The sequence below is a fragment of the Melospiza georgiana genome, chromosome 3, assembly GCF_028018845.1.
Source record: "Melospiza georgiana isolate bMelGeo1 chromosome 3, bMelGeo1.pri, whole genome shotgun sequence".
Classification (NCBI taxonomy): domain Eukaryota; kingdom Metazoa; phylum Chordata; class Aves; order Passeriformes; family Passerellidae; genus Melospiza; species Melospiza georgiana.
The window spans coordinates 64,908-82,710 of NC_080432.1; the positions used below are offsets into that span (position 1 = coordinate 64,908).

At 42.1% G+C, this 17,803-nt stretch overlaps 2 long non-coding RNA genes across 3 annotated transcripts; both read right to left on the minus strand.

The window, feature by feature from the left end:
* Nucleotides 1-3,122: 3,122 nt before the first annotated feature.
* LOC131081531 (uncharacterized) lies at nt 3,123-5,629 on the minus strand. Of its 2 annotated transcripts, none has more exons than XR_009114266.1 (4): nt 5,365-5,629; nt 4,513-4,577; nt 3,839-3,902; nt 3,123-3,147 (listed from the first exon to the last, which is right to left on the minus strand). It is a non-coding gene; the product is annotated as an uncharacterized LOC131081531 (long non-coding RNA). The 2 variants fall into 2 exon arrangements; XR_009114267.1 differs by lacking the exon at nt 3,123-3,147 and adding an exon at nt 3,487-3,546.
* A 6,489-nt stretch (nt 5,630-12,118) lies between these two features.
* Nucleotides 12,119-13,164, minus strand: LOC131081767 (uncharacterized). The gene is made up of 3 exons (XR_009114281.1): nt 13,111-13,164; nt 12,344-12,419; nt 12,119-12,221 (listed from the first exon to the last, which is right to left on the minus strand). It is a non-coding gene; the product is annotated as an uncharacterized LOC131081767 (long non-coding RNA).
* Nucleotides 13,165-17,803: the final 4,639 nt, after the last annotated feature.

Genomic DNA, 17,803 nt, shown 5'->3' on the forward strand with positions numbered 1-17,803 from the left:
AGGTCGCCCCTTAGTCTCCTTTTCTCCAGGCTGAACAACCCCAGCTCCCTCAGTCGCTCTTCATATGGCTTGTGTTCCAAGCCCTTTATTAGTTTCGTTGCTCTCCTCTGGACACGCTCAAGTAACTCGACGTCCCTCCTGAAGTGAGGGGCCCAGAACTGGATGCAATACTCTAAGTGAGGCCTCACCAGTGCCGAGTACAGGGGAAGAATGACCTCTCTGTTCCTGCTGGCCACTCCATTTCTGATACTGGCCAGGATGGCATTGGCCCTCTTGGCTACCTGGGCACACTGCTGGCTCATATTCAATCGACTGTCAACCAGCACCCCCAGGTCCCTTTCCACCTGGGCACTATCCAGCCACTCCATCCCCAGCTTGTATCGGTACAGGGGATTATTATGGCCGAAGTGCAATACTCGGCACTTGGACTTATTGAAGCTCATCCCGTTTGATTCTGTCCATATGTCCAGCCTTTCCAAGTCCCTCTGAAGAATCCTACACCCCTCTAATTGATCTACACTCATTCCCAATTTGGTATCGTCGGCGAAACTACTAATAAAAGACTCTAAGCCCTCATCCATATCATCAATAAAAATATTGAACAAAACTGGTCCCAACAGTTATTAGTTATTATTCAGTTATTAGTTGGCTGGGCAGCAGTTTCTTAAATATAATGATAAACAAGATGTGAACATTTTAGCTACAAGCAAATAGGCAAATCTGAACAAGGTACTGATGGCCAGCCACTTAAGTTATTTTGAAGGAATTTTTTAAACAATAAAATACTGATACCACAAAAATAAAGCAAAAAGCTAACTACTGGCTAAGAAAAAATTAACTTTTGACAGCAACAACATTCTAACCACACAGGCTTTTTCCCGATGTCATACCTTATAACTACCTCTCTTGGGAATTCTCATCATGTATCCCAAAAGGAATGAATACCTTAGAGCGTCCTAAAGCAAAACATAGCACACATGAGCTCCTCACACTCCCGGGAGGCCAGCACAGCGTGCACTGAGTCTGCAATGAATTCTGCTCAGTGAGGGTCTGCAAACAAAGGTTCAACTGATGAATTTAACTGATTTTAAAGGGAGGTTTTCTAAGCACTGAGGCACAACAAAGAACAAGAAACAACAATTCTTAAAAAAATCTGCAAGTTTTATTTAGCATATATGCGACTGATTTCCACGCTGTTGCTTCTCACTTTGATTCGTCTGTAGGTTCAGGAAGATGACAATGCACACTCTGCCTTCTGTGAGCCCCCCACAGCAGCTGAGCGCTGCTCCGTATGCTCAGATCATCAGGAACTGGATTACACGTGCCCGGATGGACTGGAACTGCTCTGCTGCAGATTCAGGAGACGATGGCAGAGAGGGGCTGGCCGAGGTGTCGTCCCAATTCCATTTCTGTGTGACTAGAAGCGGTTTGTTCCCAACAGCTGCAACAATCCCCAGCTCCCTTCCGTGGTGAGTACCGATGGCACACAAATGGCAGCCTGAGGAAATCGTGTTCTGGGCTCTAAGTGGGTGGGACAGGGTCTGATTTTTTGTTTTGTACTTGTATGATGATTAGTACAGCAGGGCTCTGATGGATGACATGGCAACACAGAACTAAAAACTCCTCGATAGGATTACATCGACTTCTAGGAAAAGACAAAAGCTTAGGACCCTTCTGAAATCTACTTTTAATCCAAAGCACGGGGATTGTCAGCATGCTGCACCTTCCAGCTTTTCAAAGCAGCTTACCTCTGAAGACCAGGAAACATTGATTTCTACAGAAACAATGGGCAACTCCCAGGCTAATCTCAGCACTACTGTTTAATAGGGGACCTGCCAGCGTGCCAGTCCAGCTTCAAGTGTGCTTTACTTCAGTCTAACATCCTCACACAATTCTCCTCACACCTTCCAACCCTGAAATCTTATTTTCCCCTAAAGCTTCTCTTCATTAGCAATTTCCAAGTAACATGGTATTTTTACAACATTCAAAAATGTCATGCTGGACTGTGCTAGAGAGTACTCTGCAAATATAAGCTTAGCAAAGTTTGAATTGCCTTGTCCAGAGAAAAAACCTACAAGTGAACACCTACACCTGCCTACAAAGAGCTAACAAGCCCCCGGCAGCTGCCAGCATCAAAGCACAGCGGATGTTTCTAATACAGGGTAAGGATAACAACATCACCTTTTGTTCTCTCCAGCTTCTTTTCCCTGCAGTCATATTTTGCTTCTTATGATTTTTTTAGTCTCTGTATCTTCTTGGACAGCACCGAGACCGACGACAAGGATACGAGAGTCTTTCCCTGCCGTAGGGAGAGAACCAGGAAAACAGTTAAAATAAGAACAGGGCAGTTTGAAATTCATACTTGCAACGAGAAGCAGCGCCTAACTAACAGAACAAAAGTAAACAAAGCACGACACCTCCCTGGGGACAGAAGACTTATAAACACTCCAGGATTTACAATTCTAGCGACCATCCCCTTCAGGACAGCAGCCAAGTGTCCCATGGGGTGGTGCTGCACCAAAGAACCATCTGAGAGTGCCCAAAGAGTGAAATGCACAATATTTTGCAAAGACAAAAAATCTTGCAAAATAACAAAAATACAATAGATGTAAACTACAGGGCAAGAGTACAAGTGTTACCTTTGGGAGCTGGAACCATCCAGGTGAGCACCTGATAACTGGATCCTCACCAGAGTTTGAACCCTTCAGGACACAGAAGGGTTTTCCCCAGAAACTTCACAGACTGAGTTTTGATAGAAGCACGCTCGCCGGATCCTCAGAAACGTCACCCCTTCTCCAGGTGTCTGGAGAGAACTGCAAATGGCTCTCACGTAGTTTGAGCTGGTTCTGTAAGGTCTCAGGGTGAATTTCACCAGATGCAACCAAATTGGGCCACTCCCAGTGGGACAGAAGGAACCCAAAGCTTGGGTAAGCAGAGCTGCAGCAAATACTGAGGAAACAAACATAACAGCGTAAAAAATAATAAACCATCCTTTTTTTTTTCTCTTGCTTTTGTTTTTTCTTTTCTTAGTCAGATCAGCATAGCAATTAAAGAGAAGGTGAAAAACTCACCATTACTGAACATTTCATCATCGGTAAGCTGAGCATCCTTAGCACAGAGGACTCCGAAGTTAAAATTCACCGATCCCTGGGAAATAAAGCCAAATATCGTATCGTAAACAATCAAACAGCAGACATAAAAATTTGTTTCCTCTCAGGACTTTCAGGTACGTAAGTATCTTTGCATTACACATTAGAACATACACTTTATACCATCACCTAATACATAATAATTTACCTTTAAATTTTGATAGTATAGCATGAATTTTTAACTTAAACTGGTGATCTATCATTATTAAGTTGGTGCATAAAGTTATTTCTGCTGTCACGTTCAAAAAAACATTAATTTTTTTTAACTGTAATGAGCAATTGATTTCGAAGTCATCACAAGCCCATCAAAATACAAAGCTGGGTTCACCGGACGGGTCTGTGAGCTAGAAGAAGTTAGGCTTGTACTTCCCTCTTGTTCTTCCAGAACCAATAAATCCTGTCAACAAAACCAGGATCTTTAGCCCGCTGCTGTGAAAGATTCTACAAGGATGATGGTTTGATTTGTGTTTAGAAGTTTTGATTTGAAATGGCCAGTCCAATGGATAAAGACAGTTTAAGTAGTATTACATTACTATTATTATTATTTCTATCACTATTTTTGCTAGTACTACTACTATTATTATCACCTGCTACTGGAAGAAACAAACCAGTAGCACCTATACTTAATTACTTTTATTTCCAGGAAATAATAAAGAAAAAGAACCAAACCAAAAAAAGTCACTTCCTACCTTTTATATCAAGGGATGAAAAATTTCTCTTGGGCTCTTCTCCAATTTATCAAGACTCATAGCACTGAAAGGCAAACAAAACAGTGCTTTATAGAAGGTCAAGTGCACGTTTCAAGGCTGAACCACCAACTGATTGCAGTGACAGCAGTTACAAAATGAATCCTTCCAAGGGCCTCTGTTCAATGGAATGTTCTGTGGAACTGCCATTTCTTTCCCAAAACACTAACTTCCAACACTTCCTAAACTTATTTTGCATTTTAAAAATAGAAATTAGTAAGACTCTGTGTGGAGGTCAGGTTTATTTCCTTCTAACGCACAGAGCTCTGTTCCATCACCCTTCACTTTGGCTCTACACAGAATCATGGTGAGCTTTTTAGGAGGGCTCAATAATCAATTCTATTTCTCTCTTTTCCTAGTTCTCTCTCTTCTTCAATAATTCAAGGCAAGTCAAATGAAAAATGACAAGTTCAGCATCAGAGTCACACTTTTTCCCTTTGTCTGGTCAAGAACAGGCTCTAAATCCACTTATTGCTGCCTTCAACGATTCAGACTTGCAAAACCATTCTTACATGTTTTACAGGTTTATCATAAAACCCACAGAACGCAAGCTCTGAATTACAGGAAAAGGTACACAGGCAAATATCTAAAGGGATCACTTAATTTTAAATACATACCTTGATAGAGAGCGCACTGAGAACCTTTCCGTGGAACTCTAAGGGACGCATGCTTTCTGAGCACCCTGTAAACAAGAAAAGCTACGATATGCTACAGGACATCCCCACTTTTTCCACATATTCAAATAGGATTTTTAATAAAAACAGTTCAGTTACAAAAGAAGGAAGAAAGCCAAGCTAATTTTACTCAGCTGTATTTACTGCCGATTTAGAGAAAAATGCCGGGCCGCGTCGCCCGTTGCGTCACACGCCGCGCCGGCAGCAGGGCCTGGCGGGAGCTGGAGTCTCGGGCTGACAGCCACTCATGTGCCGCGTCAGCCGTTGCGTCACACGCCGCGCCGGCAGCACGGCCTGCCGGGAGCTGTAGTCTCGGGCTGACAGCCACGGCTCCGTCCCCCGCCACCGGGAGTTGCAGTCCTTCCCGGGCATCAAATGGATCCTTCGCCCCCGGGCAGGGAAGGACCTGAGGCAGCACCGCTCCTCCCGAATGCCCTCTCTTTTTCCCTCCAACTCTTTTTCTTTTTTTAACTCTGTTTTTCACCCCTTTCCCTTCCCTTCCCTTCTGCTCTCCTGCTTTCTTTCCTTTCCTTTCCTTTTTTTTCCCCCCCCCTTTTTTTTCCCTTTCCCTTTCCCTTTCTTTTTCTTGTATTTCTAATCTTGGTTTTCCTTTCTAGCTTTAGAATAAAAAAGCAGCAGTAGTAACTTTCAGGCTACCTGGGAGTAAAAAAAATCCCAAAACTATAATGACTGAAAGAAAACTATTTATTCCCTGGGAGCCTGAAATTTTCTACTGCTGCACATGACACAGAGCTTTTTATTCCTTCTTATATATAGTTGATATTTTATACTCACTTTATACACCGCCCCCTGCCGTCTGCACCGGCGCTGTGCAGGCAGAGCGCTGCGGCGTCGTTCGGTTCTGTTTAAATAAACTCGGCTAAATTAGGCTTGGTTCGGCTTAGGTCTAAAATCGTTTCGGTTCGGCTTTTCGTCTAAATTCGGCTTTTCCGGCTCTTCGGCAGAACTTCGGCCCGGTTGGGCTAAAGTCGGTCATATTCGGCTCTTTGCCTAAATGCGGCCAATGTCGGCTACACTCGGTACCGGTTACACTCGGCTATCATCGGCTCTTCGTCTCAAGTCGGCCGTGTTCGGCTACAGTCGGTTCTTCGTCTCAAGTCGGCTGTGTTCGGCTACACTCGGCTCTTCGTCTCAAATCGGCTGTTGTCGGCCACACTCGTCTCTTCGGCTCAACTCGGCTATTTTCGGCTGCACTGGGCTCTTCGGTTAAACTCGGCTGTTGTCGGCTAAACTCGTCTCTTCGGCTCAACTCGGCTATTTTCGGCTGCACTGGGCTCTTCGGTTAAACTCGGCTGTTGTCGGCTAAACTCGTCTCTTCGGCTCAACTCGGCTATTTTCGGCTGCACTGGGCTCTTCGGTTAAACTCGGCTGTTGTCGGCTAAACTCGTCTCTTCGGCTCAACTCGGCTATTTTCGGCTGCACTGGGCTCTTCGGTTAAACTCGGCTGTTTCCGGCCACACTCGGCTGTGTCCGGCCACACTCGGCTCTTCGGCTCTGCGGAACAATTCGGCCCGGCTCGGCTCCCTCGGGGCGGGAAGGCGGCCGTGAGAGGACCCCGGCACAGCGAGGCGTTTACCCAGATGCCTCTCACAAACCCGCCGAAACACGCCCGCCCGCGGCGCCGCTGAGACCACAGCATGTGTCGGGTACACTTGAAACGCCATAGAAAATACCACCGGGGCCGCGCCGGGGTCGGTATTCCATGCAGGCAGTCCAGTTACACCCACCCCGGTCCTCCACTTCCCCGCCCTTTTCGCCGCCCTGCTGAGAAGGTCAATTAAAAGTCCGCGACATCCGCGACGCGCCACTCCCAAGGTGGCGGCCTCTCGGTGCAGGGCTGCAGTACCGCGCTCTGCCCACGAGATGGCAGCACTGCCGCCCGCCCCGGCCGGGGGCGCAGCGCGCCTCGGGGCTGCGGGCAGCGAAGGCGGCAAAAAAGAACAGGGGCGACCCCCGCCGAAAACTGCTCTGAAATAAACGCCCCAAAACAACCGGGAAGAGGAAAAATAAACTTCTGCCTCTAATCTAATAGGATAAAACAAAACAAAACCCCAACCATTTCTTTAAAAAACAAAATTAAATATTTTATAATTTTTTTTTTTCATATTCATATTCACATTTCTATTTAATAATGTATATTGATCTACACTGTCCATTTATACATTTGTTTTTATGAATACGTTTCTATTCCATATTGCATATATCCCTAAAACTTAAATTTATTTTTATATTTTTATACATATTTTTACATAGTAAGTATATATTTCTGTTAGGATTTTTACTTCTCTAACACTCACAGTACTCAAAATAAAACCCCTGCCTCTACCCCATACATGGCAAATAAAACCCCCTTTCATTTCAACTGTATTTAAATTTTTTTAAAAAATATTTTTCAAATTTATATTTAAAATGTTTACTGATGTATGATCGATTTTGCATTTATATTTAGCGATTTATTTATAAATTTATATTCTATGTTACATGTGTTCCTATTACTTATATTTTTATATACTTTTACTCATATCTTTATATATTTATTATATCTTTCTGTGTTAGGATTTTTACATCTGTAACACATTATTTAAAATAAAACCCCTGCCTCTACCCACATTAAAGCCAAAAAGAACCTCAGTCTTCTCAACTGTATTTAAATATTTTTTAAAATTCTATTTTCCAGGTTCATATTCACTTTTACATTTAAAATGTATACTAATGTATACTCTTATTTGTATTCTCCATTCCATCTCTTCCTATTATTTATATTTACTTATATTTTGTGTTTATATATATATTTATATCTTGATTTTATATCTCAATATTTAGAAATATATAACAATAATATCTACATTCATATTATTTAAAATAAAAACCCTGCCTCTAACCCAATAATAAAAAAGACCCAAACCCTTTCTTTTAAAAAATATTTAAATAGCTTTTATCCTTATGTCTGATTTTTATATTCCTATTTGTATTTATAATAATGTATGTTAATGTCTATTGCTTACTTATACATTTATCTTTAGCAATGTCAAGTTATGAATAAATTTACATTCTATATTACATCTGATGCGAGTAGTTATTTATATATTTTTATACATATTTTTATACATATTTTTATACATTGATTAAATATTTCTGCGTCAAGATTTTTACTTCTCTAACACTTATAATATTCAAAATAAAACCCCTGCCTCTACTTAAATAAAAGCCAAAACATTCCCTTTCTTTTAAACTATATTTACATATTTTTATATTTATATTCTCGTATAATGTTATTTATATGCTATACTACAACTCTTCATATTACTTACATATATTTATATATAAATTTATATTCATGCTTTAGCAATTTCTCTTTATATATTTATTATATATTCCTATCTTAAGATCCACATTTCTATATTCCTTATATTATTTAAAATAAAACTCCTGCCTCTAACCAAATAAAAACCAAGGACAGCCCTTTATTTGAACCAGATTTAAAATGCAGGAAGTAAATTTATTTTTCAAAATTATAGTGATATTTATATGGATATTTTTATTTATTTTATTCATAGATATATATATATTAGAGAGAATACCTTCTAATATAATCATAGATATATATTTTCTGTATTGTATATTTCTTTTACTCATATTTATTTAAATTAAATATTTATAGAGATTTGTATTTGTATATATATTTGTATATCTGAATTGATATTTTATTTCTGTCATTTATTTAAAAACCCCAGCCTATAACCTAATAACACCCCCAATTTATTTTAACTCTATTTAAATATTTTTATATTTACAATCTATATTTATTTATCTTTGTGTGTATATATATAAATATAATAGACTATCATTTATCTATGTGATAATATGTTACAATTATATACCATGTATTATAGTTTTATGTATGTATCTGTTATCTATATTTATGTTTACCACTCTAATTTTAGATTTATTTTTAAATGTATATTTATTTCTATTTTCATCTCTACATTAAACCATGTCAGTTCATTAACCTGACGCACCAGAGCCACAACAATACTGTACCTTTGTCAGCACCGGCACGCAGCACACGCCCATCCCATCGCAGCACAGCAAAACAAAACCTATTTCTATTACTAACGGAACAAATATCCCACAACGTCATTGAACCCTAATAAAAACTCAAATAAACCTAACTGTAAATAAATGTCAAATCCCACTATAAAGTAGCCCAAAACCTCCGCACATTGTCATCATAAACTTCCTCCTAAACCAATATCTCAAAAAACTCAAAAACAACTCAAAAATGACACAACTGCTAATAAAAACAAACACCCATTAACAATTAAATCAAACCAACTCACTAGACTCAAAACTGCACAGCTGACCCTAAACATTACTAAAAAAAGTCCCCAAAGCTCTACCTTTATGTTAATGCACAAATAATAACCTATCATCTATAAAAGTTATTTGAAAAAATTTAAAAAAATAATTAAAACCATGAAAATAAAAAACCTAAACCATTAAAATACTAAAAAATATCACTACCCAAATTAAAAAACGTATTGCCTATAAAAACCCACCATATAAACGCCCCTGTCCCAAAAAATAAAAAAAACTATCGAACCAGAAAGAAATCAGAACTTAGGAACCCTAAAACCATAGCGTTCAAAAAGTCACACCGCATCCCTTATCATACAGCAACTAAAAACAACAGAAAACAATACAAGGAATTCTTAAAAACCACCTTAAAACCACTACATTGAAAAACATTTCAAAAATGAAAAACTGCATTTAACAAAAGCCATCTAATAAATTCACACCCAAAACTCCAGCAGCCCAGCTGGCCCTACCAAAGCTGTATGTTTATACATACAACAAACAAAACCAAAATCCCAGTAATACCCATCAGAAATCTATGAAAGAACCCTACTGAAATTAATCCTGCCTCAAATACAAACCAACCCATCCAGAAAGTCAGCTTCACTCAAAAAACAATTTACACAGAGTTAATAATACCAAGAAATAAAACAACACACCATATACCACCAATGAATATAATAGTGAAGGAAAAAAAAAACACTACATTTTTTTCTTTTTGTTTTTTAAGCTAACTTCTTTTATTAGCTAGAACAAAAGCTTTTGCCAGGACTGTAACAACAACAACAACTTCTTTTTCTTCTTCTCCTTCTAAAATGTCCCTTCTCACTCCAAAATTCCTTTCAACTCCTGAGTTTATATCCAAGCAAAAAGCAAAATTCGTGCACTCGTGCGTTCGCTGCTCCTGTCAGATTCTCTGTTTCCCTCCACATCTTCTTACACTTTCAGTCCTCACGCTGTCCCGCCGTGATGAGTCTGACAGAAGAATTGGCACAAGTTAACAGAGCATTTCCCTCCCTCCCTCTGGTTTCCTCAGCGCATTTCAATCCATCCCAGGCCTGCAGTGATGCACGCTCACCCCAAAGCTCACAGCAAGCATGCAGCTGCTCAGGCTCACTCGGCTCCAGGGCTCTATGCCTTGGATAGCCGAGGAAACTTCTGATGAGCCTCTGTTCCAATACACTGGAATGCAAACTCACCTCCATCTCAGAGCCTCGGCCAGTGACCTCGGCCAGCCCTTCCCTCACTTCCCTGGGGCACAATGACTTGCAGGCACAAGGATGCAAAGCAGGTTTTTGTCTTTTCTCTTGAGTGCCAACAGGTCAAATATGTAGGCTTTGACATATCTAATTACCCTCTCTTTGAACTCTCCCAAGGACACTTTCAAAGAAAAGACAGAAGACTGCTGGTACATCCATATGGGATCAGGAGCAAAGCAGCAAGGATCCGAGGCCAGCGGCGCGGCCGGGCAGTGTCGCATCCCTGCCACCCTGTGACAAGGCACACGGCTGCAGAGCCCCAGAGCCTGCAGGCCCTGCAGCTGCCACACGGATGGACCTGGTTCCCTCCCCGGGTGCCCAGAGGGAAACCTGAGGGCAGGCGTCCACCCCGAGGGTGCACCCGCAGCCCCGGGCAGGGATGGAGTCACCGGCTGCTCTCTGGGGACGAGACCCTCCCTGCAGGCCACACTGCCTCGTCCTCTCCCTCCCTGGGGGACAGGCACCTCCAGGGTCTGTGACCAGCCCCCTTCCGTCAGCATCCAGGGGCTCTGTCAGAGCCAGAGGGCTCAATTCGTGGTGAGTACCGATGGCACACAAATGGCAGCCCGAGGAAATCGTGTTCTGGGCTCTAAGTGCTTGGGACAGGGTCTGATTTTTTGTTTTGTACTTGTATGATGATTAGTACAGCAGGGCTCTGATGGATGACATGGCAACACAGAACTAAAAACTCCTCGACAGGATTACATCGACTTCTAGGCAAAGACAAAAGCCTAGGACCCTTCTGAAATCTACTTTTAATCCAAAGCACGGAGATTGTCAGCATGCTGCACCTTCCAGCTTTTCAAAGCAGCTTACCTCTGAAGACCAGGAAACATTGATTTCTACAGAAACAATGGGCAACCCCCAGGCTAATCTCAGCACTACTGTTTAATAGGGGACCTGCCAGCGTGCCAGTCCAGCTTCAAGTGTGCTTTACTTCAGTCTAACATCCACACAAAATTCTTCTCACACCTTCCAACCCTAAAATCTTATTTTCCCCTAAAGCTTCTCTTCATTAGCCATTTCCAAGTAACATGGTATTTTTACAACATTCAAAAATGTCATGCTGGACTGTGCTAGAGAGTAATCTGCAAATATAAGCTTAGCAAAGTTTGAATTGCCTTGTCCAGAGAAAAAACCTACAAGTGAACACCTACACCTGCCTACAAAGAGCTAACAAGCCCCTGGCAGCTGCCAGCATCAAAGCACAGCGGATGTTTCTAATACAGGGTAAGGATAACAATATCACCTTCTGTTCTCTCCAGCTTCTTTTCCCTGCAGTCATATTTTGCTTCTTATGATATTTTAGTCTCTGTATCTTCTTGGACAGCACCGAGACCGACGACAAGGATACGAGAGTCTTTCCCTGCCGTAGGGAGAGAACCAGGAAAACAGTTAAAATAAGAACAGGGCAGTTTGAAATTCATACTTGCAACGAGAAGCAGCGCCTAACTAACAGAACAAAAGTAAACAAAGCACGACACCTCCCTGGGGACAGAAGACTTATAAACACTCCAGGATTTACAATTCTAGCGACCATCCCCTTCAGGACAGCAGCCAAGTGTCCCATGGGGTGGTGCTGCACCAAAGAACCATCTGAGAGTGCCCAAAGAGTGAAATGCACAATATTTTGCAAAGACAAAAAATCTTGCAAAATAACAAAAATACAATAGATATAAACTACAGGGCAAGAGTACAAGTGTTACCTTTGGGAGCTGGAACCATCCAGGTGAGCACCTGATAACTGGATCCTCACCAGAGTTTGAACCCTTCAGGACACAGAAGGGTTTTCCCCAGAAACTTCACAGACTGAGTTTTGATAGAAGCACGCTCGCCGGATCCTCAGAAACGTCACCCCTTCTCCAGGCGTCTGGAGAGAACTGCAAATGGCTCTCACGTAGTTTGAGCTGGTTCTGTAAGGTCTCAGGGTGAATTTCACCAGATGCAACCAAATTGGGCCACTCCCAGTGGGACAGAAGGAACCCAAAGCTTGGGTAAGCAGAGCTGCAGCAAATACTGAGGAAACAAACATAACAGCGTAAAAAATAATAAACCATCCTTTTTTTTTTCTCTTGCTTTTGTTTTTTCTTTTCTTAGTCAGATCAGCATAGCAATTAAAGAGAAGGTGAAAAACTCACCATTACTGAACATTTCATCATCGGTAAGCTGAGCATCCTTAGCACAGAGGACTCCAAAGTTAAAATTCACCGATCCCTGGGAAATAAAGCCAAATATCGTATCGTAAACAATCAAACAGCAGACATAAAAATTTGTTTCCTCTCAGGACTTTCAGGTACGTAAGTATCTTTGCATTACACATTAGAACATACACTTTATACCATCACCTAATACATAATAATTTACCTTTAAATTTTGATAGTATAGCATGAATTTTTAACTTAAACTGGTGATCTATCATTATTAAGTTGGTGCATAAAGTTATTTCTGCTGTCACGTTCAAAAAAACATTAATTTTTTTTAACTGTAATGAGCAATTGATTTCGAAGTCATCACAAGCCCATCAAAATACAAAGCTGGGTTCACCGGACGGGTCTGTGAGCTAGAAGAAGTTAGGCTTGTACTTCCCTCTTGTTCTTCCAGAACCAATAAATCCTGTCAACAAAACCAGGATCTTTAGCCCGCTGCTGTGAAAGATTCTACAAGGATGATGGTTTGATTTGTGTTTAGAAGTTTTGATTTGAAATGGCCAGTCCAATGGATAAAGACAGTTTAAGTAGTATTACATTACTATTATTATTATTTCTATTATTATTTTTGCTAGTACTACTACTATTATTATCACCTGCTACTGGAAGAAACAAACCAGTAGCACCTATACTTAATTACTTTTATTTCCAGGAAATAATAAAGAAAAAGAACCAAACCAAAAAAAGTCACTTCCTACCTTTTATATCAAGGGATGAAAAATTTCTCTTGGGCTCTTCTCCAATTTATCAAGACTCATAGCACTGAAAGGCAAACAAAACAGTGCTTTATAGAAGGTCAAGTGCACGTTTCAAGGCTGAACCACCAATTGATTGCAGTGACAGCAGTTACAAAATGAATCCTTCCAAGGGCCTCTCTTAAATGGAATGTTCTGTGGAACTGCCATTTCTTTCCCAAAACACTAACTTCCAACACTTCCTAAACTTATTTTGCATTTTAAAAATAGAAATTAGTAAGACTCTGTGTGGAGGTCAGGTTTATTTCCTTCTAACACACAGAGCTCTGTTCCATCACCCTTCACTTGGGCTCTACACAGAATCATGGTGAGCTTTTTAGGTGGGCTCAATAATCAATTCTATTTCTCTCTTTTCCTAGTTCTCTCTCTTCTTCAATAATTCAAGGCAAGTCAAATGAAAAATGACAAGTTCAGCATCAGAGTCACACTTTTTCCCTTTGTCTGGTCAAGAACAGGCTCTAAATCCACTTATTGCTGCCTTCAACGATTCAGACTTGCAAAACCATTCTTACATGTTTTACAGGTTTATCATAAAACCCACAGAACGCAAGCTCTGAATTACAGGAAAAGGTAATTCACAGGCAAATATCTAAACTGATTACTTATTTGAAAACACATACCTTAATTCAGATTTCACCCAGAATGTTTTTGTGGGACTCTAAGGGAGACATATTTTATGAGTACCCTGTAAACGAGAAAAGCTAGAATATATATTACAGGACATCCCCACTTTTTCCACATATTCAAATAGGATTTTTAATAAAAGCAATTAAGTTAAAAAAGAAGGAAGAAAACCAAGGTAATTTTACTCAGCTATATTTACTGCCGATTTAGAGGAAAAAAAAAATTCACGGGTGCTGCAAAGAAAAAAAAAGTGAACCATAAACGCTTACAGTAGAATTTTAAAACAAGTGCTTGGATGAAAGAATCCCATGGTACGTGAAGTAGAAAAAAAGTGAAACCACTATCAGACCTGCCTATTTTCTCACCAGTGTACAAGAAAATCCTAAAAGCAGTATAAAGTCGCTGCCTAAAACCGGTCATGGGATGTAACCAAGAACAATTTAGGCATTTGTTAATCTAGACAGAAACCTTTTCTGGATGCTAGTGTCAAATCACAAGTTTTGTCTTTCAGAAGCTCGACAATGCTGGAAAGCATTTTCCCTGGGGCTCGGGAGGGCAGGGACGGAAGGGGGGGTGGCTTTGCAGCTCGCACCTGTGCCATCCGAAGCACACAGCCCGCCCGCTCCCTGCGCTGGGCATTCTCCCGGCCATCTCTGGCTTTACCGCCCAGCGCCGCTCCATCCGCTGTCACGGCACAAAGAGCCACGAGCACTAACGCAGGCAGCAGCCCCGTCATGCCGGCGATACCGCAGCGCTCCCTGCTCGCAGCGCCCAACACGGGCGGAGCCGCCTCCTCCCGCAGCACCGGCAGCAGCCCGAGGGAGACGGCTGCAGCTCGGGGGCTCCTCCGGCGCCTCCGCCAGCCCGAGGGCGGCCGCCCCACCGGGACCGCGGGAGCGCCCGGCGCCGCTCGCCCGGGGCGGCTCCTGCAGCTCCCGGCCCGCGGCAGCAAAGCACCGCCTCGCCCTCCGCCATCGGCGGGCGGCAGCGCCCCCGCCCCCGCTGAGGGAGGCCGAGGAACCGGGCGGATGCTCCTTCCGCGCTGCTCAGCTCCGTGCGGGCGGCCAGACGGAGGCTTCGCCCCTCCAGCGTCGCTGACCCGCGCGGGAGAGGCGCCGGCAGCTGCCCGCGCACAGCCCCGCGCGGCCGCCTGGCACGCCAGCCACTCATGTGCCGCGTCAGCCGTTGCGTCACACGCCGCGCCAGCAGCACGGCCTGCCGGGAGCTGTAGTCTCGGGCTGACAGCCACGGCTCCGTCCCCCGCCACCGCGAGCTGCAGTCCTTCCCGGGCATCAAACGGCTCCTTCGCCCCAGGGCGGGGAAGGACCAGAGGCAGCACCGCTCCTCCCGAATGCCCTCTCTTTTTCCCTCCAACTCTTTTTACTTTTTTCACTCTGTTTTTCACCACTTCCTTTCCTTCCCTTCCCTTCGCCTTTCTTGTATTTCTGATCTTGGTTTTCCTTTCTAGCTTTAGAATAAAAAAGCAGCAGTAGAAACTTTCAGGCTACCCGGGAGTAAAAAAAAAAACTCCAAAACGAAAATGATTTAAAGAAAACGATTTATTCCCTGGGAGCCTGAAATTTTCTACTGCTGCACGTGACATAGAGCTTTTATTCCTTCTTATAGATAGTTGATATTTTATTTATATTTATTTATATTTATAGTTTTTATTGATGCATTATATTAATAACTAGATATAATATGCACCTTATTAAAAAATATACGGGAATTATTTTTTAAATTATTTACCATATCTACTGCTACAACTTATTTTTCCTTATATTTCTAATTTTTATATAAATCTTTAATGTGTTTATGATATATTTCTATACTTATATTTCTACCTTTATATTATTTGTATTTGTAATTTTTACACGAAAACCCCTGCTTTGGCAAAGAAAAAACAAAATCATCCATTATTTTAAGCTACCAATTTTTTTTTATATTTATATTTATCATAATATACAACAAATAATAGATATAGATAGATAGATCACATCCATATTTATATCTATTTTATATCCATTTCCTATAATATTTTTAATAAAGTATACACAGTATTACTTGTCTTATATATTGTATAAATTTATGTTATTTTACATTTACAATTTCTTATTAATTTTTTATATATCTGCATATAGTTGCAATACACTTTTATATTTGTATTTTTGTTTGGGTTGTATTTACATTTATATTCTCTATTCATATATCTATAAACATACACAATACTCTCTTAAAATTAGAATAACTTATTGTAACATATAATGACTTATGTTACATGTTAAATTTTAAAAATTGACCGAATATATAAAAATAAAATTGGCTCATTCCCATTGCTACACATCTATTTCTTTTTTTTCAATATAGTTAGAAGCATAATTGTATTTTTAAAATCCAATTCCTAAATGAAATGACAGAACAAACCGCATCAAATTCCCACCAATATCTTCCAAAAACATCAAGAGACCTCCAACAGCCAAACAAGTGTCAGCGAAAAAACAAAGAACACTCTTTTCAATAACAATTCTCATCACGACAGAAAAATGGAACCAAAATAAAAGAAAATCCTCTAGAAACACACACAGCAAATTACAAAAAGTACTAAAAAAAAGTCAAACCAATCTACTAAACTCAAGACAGTGCCACTGACCCTGAACGTTACTAAAAAAGAAAAAACCAACGCAATTCTACCTCTACACTAACTCAAAGAATAAACAATCCTCTGTAAAAATAACTTTAACCTGAACTAATTAACAAAATGGAAAAACATCTCAACCACTAAAAACTAAGAAATTAACTACCCGAATAAATAAATACTTTAAAAACCCACCATATAAATACCCACGTTCCCAAAATAAACCCTGATAAACAATACTCAAATACATTAAAAGACAACAACAACAACAACCAAAAAAAGAAAATAAAGAAAGCAACAACAAGAATAATACCAAAAACCAAATAAACTGAAATCTGCAACAAAAAACTTATTCCCAACTGAATAAACCCATAGTGCCTCAAGCTATCAAAATAAAAATACCACCTAGAAACAAACACAAAGACTAAAGACAAACGTAACCATAAACAATGTCCCCCAAATTACCCGTAACCATAAAACATACACTACAATCAAACAAACCAAACAAATAAAAGCCCTGGAAGACGATAAACACACATGCAATTATCGAGATTAAAAACCCGCTGCTATGAACGACACGACGCTACCTCAAGCCCTCCAAAACAAACACTACACACTCATGCTAATAAAAGCCACCGCAACAGAATTAAAATCCGAACCGCTGCTTCACGCTATGACCCGTAAAAAACATTGCGCGCCCTTCTAAACATAATACCCCGGAAAAAAAAAAAAACCTCCGACTACAAAACCCAATCCGAAACGAACCTTTATCATCCCTACCGGCACCGAGAACCGTGCCGCTCAGGAAGAACACCGTATCCCTTAGCGTACACCCGCTGCAAACCGAACACAGCGATGCAATCAACGCCTCCAAAGCGCCTCCGAGCCACGGCACCGCCGAACTTGGAGCGGCCGAACCCCGCGCTCGCTGCTGGCCCCGGACGGAGCGCGGCTCCCGGCAGGAAAGCGGCTCCTGCGGCGGCCGCTCCGGCACGCGGGGCCGGCGCCGTCCCGGGGAGCCCCGCCCGCTACCCCTGCCCGGTGGGGCCGGCACCGGGCCCGGGGCTACCGGCGGCGCCCGAGCCCCGCGCCCGGAGCGGACGGAGCGGCCGGCACCGCCCGGGCCGGCGCAGCAGCGCCCGCGCCGCCTCTGCCGCCCTTGGCCGGCCCGGCCCGGCTCCGCTCAGCTCCGCACAGCTCGCACCGGCGCGGCTCCGCCACTGCCGCCCTGGCCGCGCCAAAACCCCGTGCGCCCCGGCAGCTGCTCGGGCCGTGCCAGCAGCACTCCCGAGCGGGAACGTTCCGGGCCGGGAACGTTCCGGGCCGGGCCGCGGGCACGAGGAGCGCCCTCCAATGAAGCGGCACAGCCCCATTGCA